Source organism: Kogia breviceps, chromosome 5 (assembly GCF_026419965.1).
Source record: "Kogia breviceps isolate mKogBre1 chromosome 5, mKogBre1 haplotype 1, whole genome shotgun sequence".
In the NCBI taxonomy this organism is placed as follows: domain Eukaryota; kingdom Metazoa; phylum Chordata; class Mammalia; order Artiodactyla; family Physeteridae; genus Kogia; species Kogia breviceps.
Genome location: NC_081314.1, coordinates 13,222,971 through 13,246,667, shown reverse-complemented (window position 1 = coordinate 13,246,667; position 23,697 = coordinate 13,222,971). Strand labels below are relative to the sequence as shown.

General features: G+C 43.9%; 1 long non-coding RNA gene across 1 annotated transcript in view; it reads right to left on the bottom strand.

Moving 5' to 3' along the window:
* Positions 1-549: 549 nt before the first annotated feature.
* LOC136794222 (uncharacterized) overlaps positions 550-23,697 on the bottom strand; it is a 44,298-nt gene continuing 21,150 nt past the window's right edge. The window contains exons 2-3 of the long non-coding RNA XR_010840620.1: positions 1,112-2,691; positions 550-749 (exon numbers count right to left, since the gene is read on the bottom strand). This is a non-coding gene — a long non-coding RNA (uncharacterized lncRNA). The remainder of the gene's footprint in view (positions 750-1,111; positions 2,692-23,697) is intronic.

Sequence of the window (23,697 nt, the reverse complement as noted above, 5' to 3'; positions counted from 1 at the left end):
TTCCTTTATGGCGTAGTGCTCAGGTCTGAAGGAGACTGAGGCTCAAGGCTCCTACACATACCCGGTAGGTTTCACAGTCTCTGAAAGAAGGCACTGTCTACTGTGAATGTTTTATTCTGCTGTCTGCCAGGAGGAAATTAGTGTGGGAAAACAGCCAGCTCAGCACTTCCATTACTAGCTTTTATAAAGCAAGAATCAAAGAATTATTCTTCATTTTTGTTGCAAAGCCTGGGTTTCAGAATATTATTCTTTCATAGTCTCATGACATTTACTGAAGAAGCTTTTTCTAAAAAATAAATTTATTTATTTATTTTTGGCTGCGTTGGGTCTTTGTTGCTGAGCGTGGGATTTTTCTAGTTGCAGCGAGCGGGGGCCCCTCTTCATTGCGGTGCGCGGGCTTCACGGTACAGTGGCTTCTCTTGTGGCAGAGCACGGGCTCTAGGCACATGGGCTTCAGTAGCTGTGCCACACAGGCTCAGTAGTTGTGGCTCACGGGTTCTAGAGCGCAGGCTCAGTAGTCGTGCATGGGCTTAGTTGCTCTGCGGCATGTGGGATCTTCCAAGACCAGGGATCGAATCCGTGTCCCCTGCATTAGCAGGTGGATTCTTAACCATTGCGCCACCAGGGAAGCCCCAAGAATCTTAAACTTGGTGGTGCTGGTTTAGAAGTCATACGGTGTGTGCATTCTGTGTGGGTGGGCATTTATGCCATCATGGAAATTGTAGCTGTGCATCTTAGATTATATGCTCCTAGAATTAGGATTAGAGATAAAATGAGAGGAAAGAAATGGTTTCCATGTCCAAAGGCTGGTTGATATGTTTTCTGATTTAAAAAATAAAAGTGTCATTTAATTGGCAATAGTTATTATATTAGCAATAGTTTATGGCTCATTTGAACCTGATCTTAACCCATTAAGAGAACCCTGGCTCAACTGGCCAAGACTATGGCTCCAATTTAATCTGAGTGCCAACAGAGCTGCAGAGGTATACACATATATATTCATATTATACATAGACACATATATTTAACCTAAGGAATGTCCATACTATATATAATGCTATGTACATGTTGCTCGGGTCATGGGCCCATTGGTTTCAGATCCATTCCTTACCTTCCCTTGCTCTGCTCTGTGTCTCAGGGGGACTGGCCACTGCGGCTTTTCCAGGCTGCCAGGTCACCTGTGTTCCAGCTGGGCTCAGCCAATGAGAAGCACTGGGCTGGGGGAAGGGAAAGGCCAGGGTGTTACTCTCCCAGGAAGCCTCTGGCCCTTCTATGACATTTCTGACAGTAACTGTAGCAAGGCTCCAGCTCCTGCCAGGAGGGCTAGCTGTGCTTCCGGCCGACATCAGTGACCCCAGTCGCTGGGCTCTGGTAACAACACCTCCTCTGATTTTCCCTCTGGCCCAAGCTTGGCAGTGACTTCCACAGTCACTAATCTAAACTTCTCAGATTGTCCATCAACTGTGTCACCAATTACCTGCATTAAATTCCCTCTGTTATAAATATGTGTGGTAATTTCTGTTGTTCTGGGTAGACCCTGACTGATAACATATGTCACAGTTAAAAGATATTTTTAACACAACATTGTAAATCAACTATACTTCAATTTAAAAAAAGTATTTTTCTTTAACGTAAGTTAGCCACTAGCAAATTCTTTAAGTAGGGTTGTGGTTACCAATGTATTATTGTCTGTAATTATTTGTTTGAAGAGCAGTTCAGAATCTATTGACGTTATTATTGCCAGTAATAAGCATTTGCCAGTAATAAGCATTTTAAAATGCTTAAATAAATAAATGGTTGTGAATTCTACCCTCTTGAGCTTCAAAGCAGTGGCCTAGTTTTACTCAGTACATTCATAGGATAAATGTAATGGAAATAGTGCATCATGAGCCCACGAATGGTTGTTTTTCAAAATAGAACTACCACTGTTTTGTATTTTGCAAAAAGAGCTCACATTCATTCTTGAGCTAATGTACATACTGACTTCCAGCAATAATATCACAGAGGAATGATCTGGTAGTAGTTACAGTAAAAGAAATACTCATAATAACTACATTGAAACTGGGAAGTAATTTATATCTCCCTCTCTAAGTGATTTACGTTTATCATTACTTCCAATATCTTTCCTGAACCTTTGCCTAAAAACCTCTCTGCTGCTGACTGCAAATTCAGATCGACTGTCTCATTCCAGGAGGGGAACGCATTAGTAGACTATCTTCTAAGAGCCTTCAACTATAGCAAGTGACTTTGGCTACCACTTCCTGTCTTCCCTCCCTTCTGCGCCTTGCCCGAGTGATTTTTGTTTGTTTGGTTTTTATAAATTTATTTATTTATTTATATTCTATTTTTGGCTGTGTTGGATCTTCGTTGCTGTGCACGGGCTTCCTCTAGTTGCAGCGAGCGGGGACTACTCCCCGTTGTAGTGCGTGGGCTTCTCGTTGCAGTGGCTTCTCTTGTTGCGGAGCACGGGCTCTCGGCGCTCAGGCTTCAGCAGTTATGGCACACAGGCTCAGTAGGTGTGGCTCACAGGCTCTAGAGTGCAGGCCCAGTAGTTGTGGCGCACGGGCTTAGTTGCTCGGCGGCGTGTGGGACCTTCCAGGACCAGGGCTTGAGCCCTTGTCCCCTGCATTGGCAGACGGATTCTTAACCACTGCACCACCAGGGAAGTCCCTTGCCCAAGTTTAAAGGACCCTACAAGTGAAAGAAACGCATGTAAAAGAGCCCGGATTTCAAACACAGAAACTGGCACTGTATCTATCAAGAGAGTGTATGGATGTCTGGTTAAAGATGGCAGATGAAGCATGCTTGATTTTTTTTTTTTTGCGGTACGCGGGCCTCTCACTGCTGTGGCCTCTCCCGTTGTGGAGCACAGGCTCTGGATGCGCAGGCTCAGCGGCCATGGCTCACGGGCCCAGCCGCTCCGCGGCACGTGGGATCTTCCCAGACCGGGGCACGAACCCGTGTCCCCTGCATCGGCAGGCGGACTCTCAACCACTGCGCCACCAGGGAAGCCCAGCATGCTTGATTTTATCCTCACCAAAAACCCCACTAAAATGATAATAATGACATTTAAAAAGTGATAAATACTCAGTAATGGCAAAGGGACTCTCAGCAGATAAGAGATTTCAAAGAATTTCTGGAGGGTAGATAGTGGATAGAGGAGTGATGGCAGAAGAAAGAGAATAGAGGAAGCTAAGCTTATATTATGTGAGTGGGAATTTGAAGGCAGATAGAACAGAGAAGGAAATCTTTTGCGAGAGAACTTGGGATACTAGGCAATTCATAAACAGCAGCTGTGAGAGTGATGGGGCTGAAACTATGGTGACTGATAAAATGGCACAAAGGAGCAGTTGGCCTCTCACCCCACTTGGCAGCCAGATAGGCCGCCCCTGACACATTCCCCCTTCCAATAAAAAACAACAACCTTGTTCTTCTCTCTACAAAAATGTAATGGCCCCAAAGGTAAGACCCTGACATGCTGGGATTTAGGAGTTCCCTAGCTGGGTCTTTTCCAGGTAAGTAGAGCAAAAGTAAGAGAAGCAATAAATAGTTATATAACACTGTAATGAATACATTACATATTAATTCATTTAATGTTCACAACAACTCTAGGAGAAACTGAAGAACAGAGTGGTTAGATAACTTGCCTAAGGTCACACAGCAAGTAACTGGCAGAGCTAGATCACCATAATGTAAACGTGCAACTAATAAGCCCCATCCATGTGCAAAAAAAAAAAGTACCAATTAGCATTTTATTGCCTCATTCTGAAGTAAAGACAACTGAGGATGTTGTGAAGAAAGGTCACAACATGAAAGCTAGGTGGAAATAAACACAGGAGTGACCCAGAGGAAAGAGTAAAGAAACGAAACACAAAGGAAGAAAGAAACCTCCAATTAGTGTTCTCAGAGAAATCTGAAAAGATATTTCATCGTAAAAGAACAGGATACAATGAATGAGAAAGAAATAATCAGAGAAGTGTAAATAGCCCCTTCAAATTAAAAACCACATTTATATTTAAAAATTCAACAGAAGCATTAGAATATAAATTCAAAGAAATCTCCCAGAGAAAGGACAAAGGGATGGAAATCATAAGAGAAAAAAGTCTTAGAGGCTAATGCAGGATGTCCTACATCTGACCAACAGAAGTTACAGAAAGAAAAATTAGATAATGTGAAATATAAGATGTTTCCCAGAGGTGAAGGGCATCAGTCTTCTAGACATATAATCATAAATTTTACGCATCGAGGATGTAGAAGAGGTCCTTTATGATGTTTATAATCTGTCCTGAGACCAAAACTAAGTCTTTCATGCTCTCTCAACAGTCTAGAAGTTGAAAATCAGTAACAGGGTCTACATTACTATGACCGTGAAAATATTGTATGCCATTGGGCTAGTAATCACTCTGATTACATGTCTTTTCCTGTATAGCTTTTTGGTTTTTTTCCCTCCCTGGAGTTTGTATTTGGCTTTGTGAGAATCTTTGCCATTATTTAATTCTCAAGTCTACCTACTCTCCTTGTCTGATCAGGCATTCTTTCAAATCCCCTTCTTTGCTCCTGAGACACTCCTATTTGGACAGTTTGCTCTCCAATCTCCTGCACCAGAATCACTTGGTATCTTCCCTGGATTCAATTGCTTCCTGGACCCCACAACTTGTTGCTTATGGTCTTACTCCCTTGGTTTACTGAAGCAGATCCTCAGGTAACTTCTTTAGAAACGATGTGTAGGCAATCAATTTTCTTCCACCTTGTATTCAATTTTCACATTTAATCGATACCTTGGCTAGGAGGAGATTTTTACGTTGAAATCTTTTTTCTGGGAATGTTGAAAAATTGTTCCGGTGTCTTTTAGCATCCAGTGTTGCTAATGACAGGTCAGATATAATTCAAATTTTTGTTCTGTTGGTAAGCTCACTTCTCTCCTCTACTCTCACCCTCTTAAAATGGGTAGGTACATCATGCAATAGTAACATAAGCATATTGTTAAAAGGTATGGAGATGTCTACCAGAAGAAATGTCTTGCAAGGTAAGAAGTGGTTGCCTCTGCAGAGTGGGACTGGGAAAGACAGAAAACCATGGCTTTTATTTTTTTCTTAACAATGTGCATGATTATTTGGACAAAGCTTTAAAAATTATAAGACATGGGTTGCAAAACTATAAAGAAAAGCAGGTGAAAGATGATCACACAAGTCAGAATTGTGTTACCTTTGGGTCAGGGAGAGAGCTGTGCCCAGGACTCAGGAAGGGGATGCTGGGGGCTCCTGCAGAGCTGAACTCACTGCCATTTGACTTGGGGGGCGATTAACCAGTTGTTTGCCTTACACTTACACTTTATACGTATAAAGTCTTTGCTTTATATTACCCTTACATGTTTCATGAATTCTTCTGACAAATGAATCACACTATTTTTTTTTTTTTTTTTTTGTGGTACGCGGGCCTCTCACTGTTGCGGCCTCTCCCGTTGCGGAGCACAGGCTCTGGACGCGCAGGCTCAGCGGCCATGGCTCATGGGCTTACCCGCTCCGCGGCATGTGGGATCCTCCCGGACCGGGGCACGAACCCGCGTCCCCTGCATCGGCAGGCGGACTCTCAACCACTGCGCCACCAGGGAAGCCCTACACTTTTTTAAAAAAAGGCATATGACATACTTTCATTCCAAAGGCCAATTTAAATACACAGTCCAAGTCCAATAACCAAAACAAAACAATTAGAAAAAATTATAAATAACATCCATCTCCCCTTTTTGTTTCTCTCAGATTCAATATCATACACTGAACATATATTAAGTATTAAGTGTAATCGTCATCTCACAATGTAATATTTTTATCTGAGTTAAGCTGATATTTTTTGAGGGTTTTAAAATTCTCCCTGGAAAAGAAAGAGAAGAAGCAGTTTGAACCTCAGGTTGCTCAAGATTTCAACACAAAGTGAAAGCCTCGTTTTATGAGGTTATATTTCAAGTAGACTTCCAATTCTTTAATTCAGTTCCACATTGACTGTGTACCTGAAACTACCAGGAATTCATATACTCATAAGTATTTATGCCAGCCTGATTCTAGGCCTGAGGTACAGATGGGGTCCTTGCCCTCACAGAGCTTACATTCTAGGGGAGCAGGGAAGACAGATATTCAGCAATTTAATCAATCAATGTGTAATATATCAGGTGATAAAGCAAAACAAAGCGGGAAAATGAGCTGGGGAGTGGGCAGGAGGGCTGCTTTCCCCTGTAAGACCGGAAGGCAGAGAGGGAGGAGGCATGGGGTTATCTTGGGGAAGGAGAATCATCCCAGCACCTTGCCTGCTTCTGGGGCCACACAAACGTCTACGTTTCTGTCCTCGAGGTGTGTATAGGCTACGAAAGAACCAGGTGATCTTCTGACCTCTCAGAATCCAACTTTCATGGAATCCTAGGATTCAAAGTATGTTGTAGAGTGAAGAGATATAGATGAGGAGAAGGTCAGTGGAAGGGCTTCAAGTTGAAAGAAAGATGAGGAAGGAAACAGAACTGGTAGAAACATTCATCAAGGGATGGCTGGCTAGACTGAGCGGAGGGAAGGGATTTAAACAAAAAAAAATGGCAGAAACAACAGTCTCGGTGTGTGAGGAGCCTGGGGAAGCACTTCAAGTCGTGCCGTCGTCGTAAAGGTCACATCTGTAATCATTACAGGCCCGCAGGCCAATGGGCTCAGACATCAAACATGCACAGAGAAGGCGGAGGAAGCTGGACCACGTAACTGAAGCAGGAACCCCCCCCCCCAAATAAGACTAAGCTGCCTTCAGTCTTAGTACTGATTTGCAGCCCCCAAAAGTCCCCCAAACAATGGAAAAACCTTCCTCCCCACCCAAGAGCCTTGAAAAGTAGCCCAGTGCAGGCCACGGTGGGAGCGCAACACAGCATAATCAGCAAAGCTTCCTCCAAAGAGACAGCAGGACTACTCAGACCCTCTCTCTCTTCCTCTCCCCACCAAGCTCTCTGTCTCCATCACCCTCACTGTTCCTCTTCCTCCCCCTCTTTTACCCAACCCTAATCCTCTCTTCTTTCACGGAGACCGGACCCCATTCCCCCAAGGGTGATTCCCCCCTTCTCCAGCCTTTCCCATGTTGCATCCCTTACCTCAGCTCAGACAAACCAAAGACCCTTCCTCCAACCCACACCCCTTAGAAGGAACAGAGAAGGAAGGAATTCTAGAAACTTCTCGTTGAATGTCTTCACTTATGTTACTAGACAGAAAGCAAGAGTTGACATTGGAACTCATGGAAGAAAACTGGGAACCCATCACCCACCGATACAAGAGCAATTTCAGTTTTCCAGTGGGTGGGGGTGGTGAGGAAGGGAGAGGAGGAAGAAGGAAAGGGAGAGCAGCAGCTCTGAGCTACCACCACTCCTGTGCATGTCTGTCTCATTCTTGGAGTCTGCACCTTCCATAGCGCCTTAGCGCATATAAATACCTGAACGAAGGAGTGCATTTGAGTGAATGAGCAAAAGGTCACATGGCAAAATCAGACACTGAGTGCAGTGAGGGTGCTCCCAGGTGCCACTTACTCACCTTTAGCTGGGATGGTTTCTCGGAAGCTGTGCTGGACTCCAGCAGTTGTCTCCAGGGACACTGTCTTTATTCCTCCTTCAAGTGTGGTCTTGCAGAACAACACGGTCATGAGCCAACTTCCGCAGTTTCTCGTGACCACCTTATGAAGTTCACACTCGGGCACTTGGTCTTAGGCTAGTCCCCAGGTTTCTCCAGCCCAGACCCTCCTGATTGGACTTGTTGATTTCCTAAATCCACAGTCCCTTTACTCTCCTTTACTAATAGTACGGATTAAGTCACATTAAGTCACATCAAGGAATAAACCTCTTTAGAAGTTCTATGCACAACACACACAATGCTTGCGTCTCAAAGTCAACATTCTTTTTGAATACCATAGGCATCATTACAAAAAAAATCCATATTACTAACCCAGAGAACCTCTAACACTTGGCATCTCTCATGGGAGCTGCCTGCTAATCCACCTTAAACTCTGCTTTCATCATGTAATTCTCGTGCCGGAAACTTAACCACCTTATGTCTGAACTCTGCTGCCCAGCACTGAAAGCCATCCACGATCTGGTCCCACCCTCCAGATCGAACTCCCTGTGTTCCCCTGTTACCCCCAACATCACCATCTATCTCACAACCAAGCAGTGAGCCTTCTCACCTCTGTCCCTTTTTCAAGTCCCTGGAAACTTCTCCTTGCCTTCCACCTCTCTCTTCTCACAGCCAGCTGAAATCAGGAAACTGGATGGGACAAGGGTTTCCTCCCAGGATGCCTCCTCCAGGGAGACTTCCCAGACTATCCAGTCTTTGTGGCTCCCTGGGCTCCCTGTGTTTTACCTATCACCTCGGCCCCGTTCTGCATTTCATGGCCCAGAGTCTTATATCTCCAGTGAGCTGGTGCCTCCTTCCTGGAAGGACCATATCTTTTACTTCTCTGTATCTGCAGAGTGCGTACCACATTGCCTTTTTGTGCAGTGAGTGTTAATTTAAAACTCTGACTCAAAGGAACTCAATCCCTTTGTGTAGGGACTTGCAGTTCATCCAGTTGTGTTACTAGCGTCATCAAGATCTAGGTCTAGGCTGGTGTCCCCAATTCCAGACCCCATTTTCATGATTCTTCTTACTCTCTCTCTCTTTTTTTTTTTGACTGCACCACACAGCATGTGGGATTTTAGTTCCCGACCAGGGATAGCACCCAGGCCCCCTGCATTGGGAGCGTGGAGTCTTACCAAGTGGACCACCAGGGAAGTCCCCTGCATGTTGTTTAGACAAGAGAGAATTTCTAAGAGGTGAAGATTATGATCAGAGGAAGGAGTTAAGGAAGCTCTGGTCAAAATGTAGGCGCCCCTCTCATTCCAAGGGGAAATTCCATAGATTACATTATAGAGAGAAACGCGGGTGAGAGGTAAGAATTGCTCCACCATACCCAGGTGCAAAGGATGCTACATTTTTCTGTTTCTCTAAGATCAAATTAAACTTGGCTTCAAATTTCTTACTCACCAAGGTTGGGGAAGAGTCCAGTATCATGGTTATTGGGTCTCCCTGTCCCTGGCTCCCAGGCTCTCACAGGCCCAGGAGAGAGGGGATATCCTGATTCGCAGGCCATGCGGGGCGCCATGGTTACCACCTCTCCTTCTGCTACCCCATGTGCTGGCCTTTTCTGGCTTGGAGGACCGCGGAGAGGCTTCTTGTTGCTATGTTCCTCTTGCCACTGGCCACAGGTATCCATGGAAACCCCCATCCAGGCTCTCAAAGCAGGAGTGTGTGGTGTCCAGCCCCCACTGGCTTTCAGGTAGCCTCTCACCTGAGTTCCTGCAGGGATGGTGGGACACAGACCCTCCTCACCCTGGAAACCTGCACCCACTACCTCTACACATGCACGCACGCGCGCGCGCGCACACACACACACACACACAGAATTCTCCATCTCAGGGAAGCCACCAATAAGCCTGGGCCAAATATCCCTCCTTTCAAAACAGCAACTGTTGGGCTTTCCTGGTGGCGCAGTGGTTGAGAGTCCGCCTGCCGATGCAGGGCACGCGGGTTCGTGCCCCGGTCCGGGAGGATACCACGTGCCGCGGAGCGGCTGGGCCCGTGAGCCATGGCCGCTGAGCCTGTGCTCCGCAACGGGAGAGGCCACAATAGTGAGAGGCCCGCGTACCACACACACAAAAAAAAAAAAAACAAAAAAAACCCAGCAACTGTTTTTGCCATCCTGAAAAATTCTTCTTAATATGACTGGTTTCCAACTGAAGATCTCAGTGAAGAACCTTCACCTGGGACCTAGAAACGTCTCTGTTTAAGACTCCAAAGCACAAAGGACTATTTCTTTTCCCCTGAGGAAGACAAGCCCAGAACTTAAAACTGAAGGCCAAGATGAAAATTACCTTATCATTCTTTTTCACTGATAAGGGCACAACAGTAAAAAAGGATAAGACACCGATTGATTTCTCTGTCACTCTCTGTTTCGTGGGTGAACACTGAGGCTGTGGGGTGTGTGTTTGCGTGTGTGCTGGGGGGAGCGGTGAAGCGGCTAAAGGCATTAACGCAGGAGATTTGGACCCCTGATGAAATCTCAAAGGGCAGCTTAGCAGGAGCAGCTAGGAAAAAAACCCAAGCCACGTGTCTGCAGCATTAACTGTAGCAGGCGCCACTGTGCCCTGTGACCATTCGAAATGAGGAAACTGCAATTTGCAAAGATTTCCTGTGCAGCCCTTGGTCTAGGGCTGGTGTGAGGAACAGGGCTACTAGTATAGTGGCCCGGGGGTCAGGAGGGCCTGAAGACCCCCTGTGCTCCACTCACAGAGCCCTGCAGCCTGGCAGGGGGCTGTGCCTGAGTGGACACCATTTTCTAACTCATCAAATGTGTTACAGGACTGATACGGCCCTATTTAGGAAGCACAGTGGGATGAAGGAATATACCAGGCTCAGGAAAAGTCTGCGTATTCGGTCGACTGTAAAGATTACAAAACTCTGTACTGAGACCCAACCTTATATTAAAGCAGGGAAACCAACAGCAGGGAAATGAAAAGCATCCGTACAACTGACCCTTGATCAAGGGAAGCCAGGCAGAAGGAAATCGGGACACAGTAGCTACCCCATCCTCTCCTCCCTCTCCTCCCCGGTCCCTCCCCCATCCTTGCCCCTCCCCATAGAGTCAGTCAGTTGGTTGTGTACTATATTAAGCAGAAGCCAGGTAATATGGCTAATATCAGTTCAGGCAAACAAAGGAGAATTTTAAAATTAAATTCTCACTTAAAGAAATAGAGTAGGGCTCTTCAAGACGATGAATCCTGCCAGGGTTCCTTATTCAGTATTGTAAGCAACCTGAAAATTATCTTAAAAAGTGTACTCAGGGGCTTCCCTGGTGGCTCAGTGGTTAAGAATCCACCTGCCAATGCAGGAGACACGGGTTCGGGCCCTGGTCCGGGAAGATCCCACATGCCGCGGAGCAACCAACCCCATGAGCCACAACTACTGAGCCTGCGCTCTAGAGCCTTCGAGCCACAGCTACTGAAGCCCATGCTCTTAGAGCCCGTGCTCTGCAACAAGAGAAGCCACCGCAATGAGAAGCCCGTTCACCACAACGAAGAGTAGCCCCCCCCCCCCCCCGCCGCAACTAGAGAAAGCCTGCACACAGCAACAAAGACCCAACGCAGAAATAAAGAACGAAAGGGAGAAAGAAAAAACCGTACTCAGTATAAGCCTCTTAGAATGGGGAAATTGGGATAGGAAGGATTTGAGATTTCCTTCACTGACCATCAAGAGTGTTTTTTTAAAAGTTGATTTGGGAATTATGAATGTAATACCTGTTCATGGCAGAAAATAATTAGATCCTACGAAATTTCTCTTTAAAAATTATACATATTAAAATATATGTGCAACACTACTATATGTTTGATCTTTTCCCCATATGCTTGACAGTTATGGATAGTCTCAGTCTTTTCCATGGTGGTCCATCTGACAAGCAAAAGACCTTCGTTGCGTTGTCTCCATTTCCCTGATGCTAACGATATTGAGCATCTTTCATACACTATTTGTCATTTCTATTTTTTCTATGAATCACTTGTTCATATGCTTTGCCCTTGTTAATGTGTTGTTTTTTAGTTAGTACTGATATTCATCTTTTAATTATTATAACTCTTGAAAATATCTGTCTGTCATTTGTCCTTTAACTTTGTGTATGTTATCTTTTGCCATCCAGAAGGCAGGTTTTTATGGAGAGAAATCCATCACTGACTTCTTTTTTCAATATTTATTTATTTTTTATTTATTTATTTTATTTTTGACTGCGTCGGGTCTTAGTGGAGGGATCTTCGTGGAGGCGTGCGGGATCTTTCTTTGCGGCATGTGAGCTTCTCTCTAGTTGTGGCCCGCAGGCTCCAGGGCACATGGGTTCTGTAGTTGCGGCGTGCGGGTTCCAGAGTGCGTGAGCTCTGTAGTTTGTGGCACGCGGGCTCTAGTTGAGGCACGCGAGCTCAGTAGTTGTGGCACACGGGCTTAGCTGCCCCATGGCATGTGGGATCTTACTTCCCTGACCGGGGATTGAGCCCTTGTCCCCCACATTGTAAGGTGGATTCTTTACCACTGGACCACCAGGGAAACCCCCATCACTGACTTTCTTCATGGTACCTGGGATTTTGTGATTTATTTAGGAAGGTCTCCTCCATCATAGGATTATAAAAAATATTCCCTTTTATTTTTTTAAAGGCTTTAATAATCTTTAAAAATGTGTGTATAATCAACCTAGCTTTTACTTATGTGGCATATAACACAGGGGTTCATTAACCACCAGACTATTCATTAACACAAACCATTCATTAAAAGCACCTAAGCCCATTTTTCCATGCATCCTGGAGAAAAAGGGAAGTGAAGCTCTTACATCCACCTGAGAGACAGTAGTGAACACTGTGCAAGGGAGGAAAGGATATGTAGCACTAGTCTATGTCTGACAGAGATGGTCCGCTCTCGTGGGAAGACTATTATGGCAAACACATAACTTAAACTCTCTGAAATGGTCTTGATTTGCAATATTCTTTCTTCCTGACCCATTGTTACCACCCAACTTTTGTTTTGTTTTGTTTTTTTGTTTTGTTTTGTTTTTTTGCGGTATGCGGGCCTCTCACTGTTGTGGCCTCTCCCGCTGCGGAGCACAGGCTCCGGACGCTCAGGCTCAGCAGCTATGGCTCACGGGCTTAGTTGCTCCGCGGCATGTGGGGTCTTCCCGGACCCGGGCACGAACCCGTGTCCCCTGCATTGGCAGGCGGACTCTCAACCACTGAGCCACCAGGGAAGCCCACCACCCAACTTTTGATTTGGAAACTGTGGAGCTAATACAGTCAATGAGGTTGTGTGTCCATAAGCCTGTAAAAGGGACAGATAAACATCATGTGAAGTATGTTGAATTCTGTGAATTCAGAGGAGCAAGGGACAATTCTGCCTGGGAAGATGAGGGAGAACATTTGAACTGGACCTTGAAGGCAAGTTAAATTTTGAGAGACCAAGGTGGTGGGAGAGGTTCTAGGCCTCTAGGCCAAGAGAACATAGGAGCAAAGGCAGAGAAGCAGAAAAGCATGGGTTGTATTTCTGGGACCACTCATGATCTGTTTGATTGTCTGCCTTATAGGGAAGTAGAGAAGGATTAAGTTAGATGGTAGTTTGAGGCTGGAGGGTGGTAAGCCTTGAATACCAAGGTAATGAATTCATGCCTTATTCTCTAGGTAATGGATGATCTCCGAAGGTTTTATTTTTTTTAAATAGCTTTACTGAGATATAATTCATATACCATACACTTTACCCACTTAAAGTATACAGTTCAATGTTTTTTAGTGTATTCACAAATATGTACAACCATCATCACAGTCAATTTTAGAACATTTTCATCACCTCAGAAAGAAATCTTATGCCCTTTGTCTGTCGCCCCCTAACCCTCCATTCCCATCCGAGGCCTAAGAAACTACTAATCTATTTTCTGTCCCTATAGATTTCCCTGTTCTGGACATTTCAGATGAAAGGAATAGTATAATATGTGGTCTTCTGTGACTAGCTTCTTTTGCTTGGTATAATATTACCAGTGATGGTGTAAGCAACAGAATTCTCCAATCAAAGTGGCTCTAGAGAGAATGTTCTAGATGCAGGATGGTGGAAGGGGGCTGGAAGGCCAAGGAGAGCCATTATGAGGCCATAAAAGTAAGTAGCTGTTATGAGGTCATGTGAGTGCTCAATAAGGAAGCTTTGGGCTGCAAGTAAGAAGACACTGAACTATAAATGGCTTAAGTAACAGGGGCATATCATCTTGCTCACAGGAAATCTGGAGATGGGAGTCTCTAGATTTGATCCATGGCTTACCAGTGTTGCCAAGGACCCACATTCTTCCATCTTTCTCTCTATCATCTTAGTGTAGTGGCTTTTGTGCTCTGACTTTTCTCCTCATTGTTGCAAGATGCCTTTTTGCTCTTTAAGGTATCACCTCTTCATATAGTTGCTTATAAAATATGAATCTTTGTTTTATTAGAGAGCAAACTTTTTCCCTGTAGCCCACCCAACAGACTTTCCCTCATGGACCACTGGTCAGGACCACAGCATATATCTGTGCCTTAGCTTAGGTAGACCGAAAATGTGCCTATGTGACATTATCATCTTCTGTGATGGGTGGTGGTCTCTGCCAGCAAGAAGGAAGGGAGATGGAGGTGCTCTTGGGTAGGCAAACAGTGATGTTTGCTATAAGGGCCAAAGAAGAGTCTGGATAGACCAGCATCTTTAGTCCAACAAAGGACAGTGAAGATGGATGTGACCAGTAGGGTCAAATGGCACAGTGAGGGCAAGAAGGATTAAGACCAAGAAAAAGGTGATGGAATTGGTTAGTAGTTGGTTACTGGTAACCTTTAATTACTATCTTCCAGTAACAAGAAAGAAGAAGATAGTAAATTAGAGTTTTGAGAAGAGAGGAAATAGATGGCATAAAAGAATGGGACCTTTTAAAGAGAAAGCAGGAGAGAAATCAGCAACAGGATCAAATGAAAAGTGTTTTTTAAGATGGGAAGATTCCTGTGGATAACAAGATAACTTATTGAGACGCTAATTTGTGGTTTTTGTTCTCACTACCATAGGTCATGATCATGGAGATTTAAATAGTGGAGTAAAATAAATAATTAAAAATATATTTCCAGGGCTTCCCTGGTGGCGCAGTGGTTGAGAGTCCACCTGCTGATGCAGGGGACATGGGTTCGTGCCCCGGTCCGGGAGGATCCCACGTGCTGTGGAGCAACGGGAGAGGCCACAGCAGTGAGAGGTCCGCGTACCGCAAAAAAAAAAAAAAAGAAATATATATATATATATATATATATATATATTTCCAAATTAGGAGTACATTTGTTTAACATTAAAAGTAAAAGGGATCTTAGGCAAGACATGAAACACAGAAGCCATAAAGGAAAGTGTTTGACTACATACAGATTTAAATGTGTTGTATATGTAAATATATACAACACACAAAGTCAAAAGACCAATGATAGAGAAAAGTGCATATTTGCAACACACAGCTAATATTTGCCTAAAGATACCTATATTAGGTATCAAAGAGCACCTACAAATTGATAAGAAAATGACAAACAAATCAATCGAAAAATAGGCAAAGGATATGGAAAGGCAATTCACAAAAGAGACATAAAAATGGTCAGTAAACTTACTAAAAGTTATTCAAACTCACTGATAATACTAACCCCTATACAGTGCTCATTATAAGCCAGGCACTTTTCATAGAGCTTTACATATATTTACTCACTTAATCCTCATAGCAACCCTGTAAGGGGGTACTTTATCTCCATTTGACAGATGTGAAAAGTATCTCAAGACTCTTGATTAAGGAAATACAGCCATTAAGTGTCAGTATGTGGGCTTCAGACTCTGTGCTTTTAACCACTATACTTAGAGTCAGGGAAATGCAAATTAAAACAAAAGCAAGATGCCAATTTTTACCCAGCAGATTGGTAAAACTTAAAAGGAGTGATAATACACAGTGATGGCAAAGATGTGAGAGAATGTTCAGTCTCATATATTGCTGGTAGGAGTATGAGTTGCTTCAGCTTTTTTGAAAACCATCTGGAAATATCTATAAAATTTAAAATACACACAAAAAATTGAGTCAACAATCTCACTTTGGACAATCTATTCCACAGGAATAAAATATGAAAGTATAAGTGCAAGGATATTTATTGCAGCATTACTCTAATGGCAAAACAAACAAATGGACAAAAATATCTGGAAAAAAAACCCTCACTTGTCTATCAGAATGATTGAGCAACATATGATTGGCCAGACCAAGGGTTAGATCACCTTTCCCAAACTTGAATCAACCTTAGACCATTAAAACATTCGTATTTGAGTTGGCTTCAGAGTTCTCCAGAGGAACGGAACTAAAAGGAGTTATATTATCAGTATATATATATATATATATATATATATAGAGAGAGAGAGAGAGAGAGAGAGAGAGAGAATTTATTATAAGGAAGTGGTCACAGAATTATGGGGGCTGAGAAGTCCCATGTTCCACCATCTGCAAGGTGTAGCCCCAGGAAAGCCAGTGGTATAGTCCTGAGAATGAGGAAAGCCCATAGCATAGGTCTCAGTCCAAGGGCAGGAGAATGTCGATGACCCAGCTCAAGCAGAAAGGCAGAGAGAGGCCAAATTCCCCCTGCCTCCGCCTTTGTGTACTATTCAGGCCCTCAACAGACTGTCTGAGACTCACCCACACTGGGGAAGGCCATCTGCTTTACTCAGTCTACCAATTCAAATGCTAATGCTAATTTCATCCAGAAACATTCTCACAGACACACCCAGAAATAATGTTTAGCCAGATATCTGGGCACCCTGTGATCCAGTCAAGCCGACACATAAAATTGACCAGTACATGGGAATTTGTTATGAAATGAAGTCTTTATAGCACCATAGTCAATAAAAGCCAATATTACTTGCTGTAACCAGAAAGCATCTATAATAATTAATACGACAGCAACAAAAGGCCATTATTCATTTCTAGTTAGATGGCATGGCCTACAGAAGATCTTAATGCTGAGCCAAGCTCTCTACAAAAGAGTGAACTCTCAAGTGTAAGAAAGATATTAAAGACACACACCACGTGATGCAGTGTCACTTAGTGCCTTGTTATAGGCCATCTAATCTCCTTGGAGCCCACAGTACCAAGTATCCGCAACTTCTGGAAACATACAGGAGATCCTTACCTGAAGGATCTGAAGAGAGAGTCACAATTTAGTAAATTTTAAAAAAAAGCAAGTTGTTGTCAATTCCAGCTTTTGTACAAGCAAAGTAAAAAGAACCCTCCTTATATGGATTGAAGTTTGTCTTGGTAAGCACATGGAGAAGTGGATGAATATCTTTTTTTTAAATACGATTGTTTTACAGATCTTTTATTTATTTATTTATTTTGGCCTCTCAGCATGCGGGATCTTAGTTCCCTGACCAGGGATCGAACCAGCGTCCCCTGCAGTGGAGGCATGGAGTCTTAACCCCTGGACCACCAGGGAAGTCCCATGAATATCTTAAGTATTACCACAGGACATTGCCATTTTTGTAAGTCAAAAATGATCTCAAGTTGGCATTTTAATATAGTCCCACCTAATAAACCACTAAGGATGTTAACATTGATTAGGTGAAAGCGTGGTCCAATATCTTTTATTACATTGCTTTTAATTATAAGCATGTATTGCTTTGGAATTTTTCTCAATTCTAATAAAAACACTTTAAAAGGAATGAATGAGAGCACTTAGCCTGAGCTGTCAAAAGCTGTGAATAAGCTGCCAAGTCTTTGTTTATGTGTCAATTATATCTCAGTAAAGCTGGGGCGAGGGGCGGGGGTGGGGGAGGAAAAAAATGCAAGTTCTTGGGAGGGTCACACCATTTCTCTAATCCACCTCAGCACTGTTGACATTTGGGGCCGGATAAGTCTTTGTTGGGGGTATGGGGGAGCTTTCCTGTGTATTGTAGGGTGTTTAGCAGCATCCCTGGCTTCTACGTATCCCTGACAGTAACATCCCCCCAGCCCCAACCAAAAAACAGCCAATAATGTCTACAGACGTTGCCAAATGTCCCCTGGGGGCAGAATGACCCTGGATGAGAACCACTGCTCTAGTCCTCAATTTCTCATCAGTGACGGGAGACCTTGAACCAAGTGCTCTCCGCGCTCCCTTGAAGCACCAGCATTCCCTGATGGCATCAACATGGATGGAATCTGGAAATGTGCTTTCCAGAAGCTGTTTTCCTCCAGAGCCACTAGGGGGAGCACTCTGCAATACAAAGGCCAAAACAGAGCCCTGGGGGAACTTGTTTGCCCCTCCTCCTTGGACTTTGCCGTTGGTTCCCAACGCCCCAGCCTTTAATAAATAGCCTTTGATGTTGAGAGTGATAACCCTTAACCACGAGGCATGAAGAGCTATTTGTCTTGTGATTTGTGCCATAAAAGTCGTTGTTTTAGATATGGTGGAAGAGTGCAAAATGTTCTTTACTTTTTCAACATTCTTTGTAAGGCAGTTAGATGAATCATACCCCCAAAAAGAAGCTGTGCATCTCCACGAGGAGAGTCTGTGGAACAATGAGGCTAAAAGGTGAAAGATCTAGTTCTCTTCCTGGTCCTGCCACTTCCAGGCTGTGTGATGTTGGCCAAGTCTCTTAACCTTTCTGGTTATGTATAAGAGAGCTGAGGAGATAGGCTGAGAAGTTACTTACTTAAGGTTAAAGACTGAGTTAAATGGTCAAGCATAGATTTGGATCTGACCTGTCGACTTCATGGAATAGTTGTGAGAATCAAATGAGATGGAGTAGGTGAAAGAGTTCTGAAAAATAGAAACCACCACGCAAGTTCAGGGTGTGGATTTGCAGACACTGTGGGAGTGAGAAGAGGTGATAGCTAAGAGGTAGCCTGTCGGGGGTGGAGGATGGGGGGAGGGGACTGGGTGAGGGTAGGTCCAAACAAGGTTACAGAAGATATTCCTCCATCAAAAATGTTATAAATGACAGGAAAATGCCTCAATGTCCCCAAATCTTTTACTACTGACAGGACATAAGGTTTCAATCCCCATCAAAATGAACAGGCCTCTTGGAGGGGTGTTACTTTACGCTCTTATGAGATATTTAAACACCTTAGTGATAGTGAAAAATCTAGTCCAGGGTACTTCCCTGGTGGCACAGTGGTTAAGAATCCGCCTGCCAATGCAGGGGACACGGGTTCGAGCCCTGGTCCGGGAAGATCCCACGTGCCACGGAGCAACTAAGCCCACGTGCCATAGCTACTGAGCCCACGTGCCACAACTACTGAAGCCCGTGCGCCTAGAGCCCCATGCTCCACATCAAGAGAAGCCACCGCAATGAGAAGCCTGCGCGGTGCAGTGAAGAGTGGCCCCTGCTCCCCGCAACTAGGGAAAGCCCGCACGCAGCAACAAAGACCCAATGCAGCCAAAAATTACTGAATTAATTAATTTTAAAAAAATCTACTCCAACACTGATTTTTAAACTTTGTAAAAACCCTGAACCACAGTAAGAAATAGGTTTCACAGAGAGACCCAGCTCACACACGTTATAAAACTGAAACAGAAGTCTTTCATGTACTGCACTTGGAAATTTTCTATTCTGTTTCCTTTTATTCTATCACTGGAAACCAATGCTCGTTTTGACACAATAGACAGTGGGTCTTGACTTCCAGTTTTAAAAGCATTGTACCAGAAGTTTTCATGGGAGAAGAGGAGGAAAGATAGGGTCCTGGTGCTGGCTAAGGGAAGAAACAGAGATACGGCCCCCAAACATGACTCAGGGAGCCTCAAATATGAACTTTTTACATTTTTCTAGGGGCTGATTCTTTGAGGAGGAAGAAAAAAGAGCAAAAATCCCCAATTCACCTAAATGAGTGAGGATGGGCCACTGAGCAGTAGCCTCCAGGCTCGATTCTCAGATGACCTGATCTAAACCCCACACCATTAACGTAAAGTCTGGATGGGCGTGGTGTAATCACCACCACCACAAAAAATAAAACCCCTACCTTTATTGAGCCCTTCTTATACATCAGACATTGCACTAAACACTTTATATGAGTGGTGGGACAAAAATTAAGCTTGAGTGCTCCCTGATTTTCCTTTCTTCCTGCTCAATAAGAATAGTTCTGGCTTCGCCTGTTCAGTTTGTTTTCCTGCCCCATCAGAAGAACTGGACAGAAGTAGAGGGACTGGAAGAACACTGGTTAGGGCTGGAGAAAAAGCTTTGTAGGGAGCTTGGGAGAAAGAAGGGGAGGCTAAAGCTGTGGGGTATAAAGGGCTTGGATATGAGGGGGAAAAGGCTGTTAAGAAGAATTGCAGGGGACTCTGTATGATGTTTGAGAAATGCAAGTATTGAATATAAGTTAACTTGAAGTTACTTTTTGGTGACTGGGCTGGATTTCTCAGACTATAACATCATCCTGACACTGGCCCAGGTGTGTCATGGTCTTAATAGGGTTACATAAGCACTATCTTATTTAATCCACATTACAAACCCATGAGGTGGTGGTGTTTTTTGGTTTTGGGTTTTTTTTTTTTTTTTTCAGACTAGAAAAGGAGGCTGGTATAGGCTAAGTAACATTAAACTCATACAAGTAATAAATTTGGGAAAATACTCCCCGGGTTGATCTATAGGTAGAACACATTCTCCATCAAAATCCCAGCTGGATTTTTTGCAGAAATTGAAAAGATAATCCTGAAAATCGTATGGAAATGCAAGGGATCCAGGATAGCCAAAACAACTGTGAAAAAGAATAAAGTTGGTAGACTCATACTTCTGAATTTCCAAACTTTTTATGAAGCTACAGTAATCAAAACAGTGTGGTGCTTGTGTAAGAACAGACATCTAGATCAGTGGAACAGAATTAAGAGTCCAGAAATAAACTAATATTTGTGGTCAGTTGAGATTTGACAAAGGGGTCAAGACAATTCGTTGGGGGAAAGAATAGACTATATTTAAATAACTTTTAAAATTCTCGATCAGTTTTAGATATACAGAATTCTTGTGAGAATAGTCTTTTCAACAAACGTTTCTGGAACAACTGGATATCCATGTGCAAAGAATGAATTTGGATCCCTACCTTACATGAAAATTAACTTCAAGTGAATCATAGACCTAAACGTAAGAACTAAAACTATAAAACTCTTAGAAAACTCAGATGTAATCTTTTTTTTTTTTTTTTTGCGTTACGCGGGCTTCTCACTGTTGTGGTCTCTCCCGTTGCGGAGCGCAGGCTCCAGACGCGCAGGCGCAGCCGCCGTGGCTCATAGGCTCAGCCGCTCCGCGGCATGTGGGATCTTCCCGGACCGGGGCACGAACCCGTGTCCCCTGCATCGGCAGGCGGGTTCTCAACCACTGCACCATCAGGGAAGCCCAGATGTAAATCTTTATGACCTTGGGTTAGACAACAGTTTCTCAGATGTGACACCAAAAGCACAAATGATAAAAGAGAGGATAGATAAGTTGGATTTCATCAAAGTTAAAATTTTTTTCTCCTTCAAAGACTACCATAAAGAAAATGAAAAACCTACAGACGGGGAGATGTATTTGTAAAACATATAGCTGACAAAGGCTTTGTATCTAGAATATATAAAGAACCCCTACAAGTAAAAAATAAAAAGACAAATAATTTAATTAAAAAATTAATAAAGGATTTGAATTGTCTAATTCTCCAAGGAAGGTATACAAATGGCCAATAAGTTCATGAAAAGATACTCAACATCATTAGTCATTAGGGTAATGCAAATCGAAACCAGAATGAGATACTACATCACACCTAGTAGGATGGCTAGAATCTAAAACACAGACAATAAGATTGTTGGTGAGGATGTGAAGAAATCAGAGCTCTCACACATCACTGATGGGAATGTGAAATGGTACAGCTCTTTGGAAAACAGTTTGACAGTTTTTCAAAATGTTAAACATAGAGTTACCTTATGACCCAGCAATTCCACTCCTTGGTATCCACCCAAGAGACATGAAAACATATGTCCACACAAAAACTTGTACTCAAATGTTCATGGCAACACGATTTGTAACAGCCAAAAATGAAAACAATGTGTTCATCAGCTGATGTACGGGTAAACAAAATGTGGCTATAGCTACACAATGGAATATTATTTAGGCATAAAAAGGAATGAAGTAGTGATATACTCTACCACATGGGCAAACCTTAAGAACATTATGCTGAATGAAAGAAGCCAGACACAAAAGGCCACATATTGCATGATTCCATTTATATGAAGTGTCCAGAAGAGGCAAATCTACAGAGACAGAGAGATTAATGTTTGCCCAGGACTGCAGGGAGGTGGAGGCAAAATGAGGAATGACTGCTAGTGGGCACAAGGTTTCTTTTTGGGGTGATAAAAATGTTTCTAACGTGAGGTTATGGATCACACACTTCTATAAATAGACTAAAATCCATTGACTTGTACACTGTAAGTGGGTTAACTTTAGGGCATATAAATTATACCATAATAATAAATTGTTTTTTAAAAAGTGATTGAGATGAGAAAAATTGGAGGCAGCAAGTACAGACAAGTCTTCTAAGTCTTTTTTGTTGTTTTTTAAATTTCCAGTATATAACTGCATTTGTTGTACCAAAGAGGAGCGTTCTCCAGATGGCGTAGAGGTTAGGGGTGTCACTGTATTTACATCTCTGTGTCCTCATATAGATGTTTTGCCCAGTTCTCTGATTTTACCCTCACTGTTAGAATCAACCCCAGAGCATACAATGCAAGGAGCTGCGTCTCACTTAAGCTTATTCATCATTTCTCCTTCTTTGCTGTATCTTTCTCTTCACATTATCCTGGTCCCACAAGGTAGACTGAAAAAAAAATATCAGCCTCCGTTCCTCTAATTGGAGAAATAAATACCCGTGTATATGAAGCAAGCAAGGCCATGGAGCCTTTGGGGAAACAGCAGGGAGGTGCCCAGGGGCATTTTCTGCAGAGAGAAGAAAAGAATCAACAAGTCTTTGCCAGAAATGCTTGGAACTTAAAGCGCTCTCCTCAGCCCAAGGTCAGGCTCTGTGCGGACACTGACAGTGACCCGGGTTGCTGCTGCCTTGATCCAAAGCATGTGGCTTTCTCTCTTCTGAAACTCACCTCTGCTAATTCCTCCTGCCTGGGGAGTCAGACCCCACAGCACAAGTGTAAGTCCTCAGAGTGGCACCTGGCAGCCGTCCCAGGAGCAAAGTAACAACGTCCCCAACGATCAGAGGGATTGATTTCCTGAGCCCAGGAGAAGGATCCCGTGACCAGACACCCTGCCCCACAGTGGAAAGGAGAGCTGCGGAGTGCCATCATTGAGGAGGCCAGAACCTCTCTGCCCACTGCCACAAGGGGCTGGAAAGTCCTGACTTTTATCTTCCTCTTGGAATTATGGAAAAGTATTATAAACCACAGAATCATGAACCATAGTGGGAGAAGGTACCTCCAAGGTCATTCTTATCCAGGTCCCAGATACCCCCATAAATGGATGTTCTCCTCTTGCCAGCCCTCCTAGCCTTAGCTTGAGTACAGCCACGGACGGGACTCTCACTACGTCCCAGAAAGGCAGCTGATTCTTGGTAGGGCAGCGCTCAGGGCAGTGACTGCCGTTGTCAGGTCCAGCTCCGTTTCCTGTCACTTCCAGCCCCTCCTGGTGCTTTGAAACCACATGGCAGTTCCAGTTCTTTCTCCAAGTCTTGGGGTCTTTGAACAGCTCTCGTGTCATTCTTCCCCATCGTCTCACGTGTGCCGCAGGCTTGTGCCTTTAGCTGCACTCACCCTCCCACCCACACCCCTGAGGCCAGGGGGCAGTAAAGACAAGTCTGAGCCTGGCTCCTCTGAGCTGCCCTGTCCACTGTGCTCTCAGACACTGCAGCCACCACGCACCACCAGACCTCCCTAGCTTTGTCTTCTGGTTCTAGCTCTGCACCGCCACTTGAACCCCACCAGAATTGCCCGCCCCCTGCCCCATCCCCCTGGCCACTTTGAGTACCCAAGCTCAGACGTGGTGTGGACCCATCAAAAGAGCTTGAGGGCTACTACCCTAAACAGATCATCCCTAATTGCTCCACTATTTCCTCATGGGATTTGGTTTCAAGCCCCATCATTACCCTCATTTCCCCTCACCTGGACAG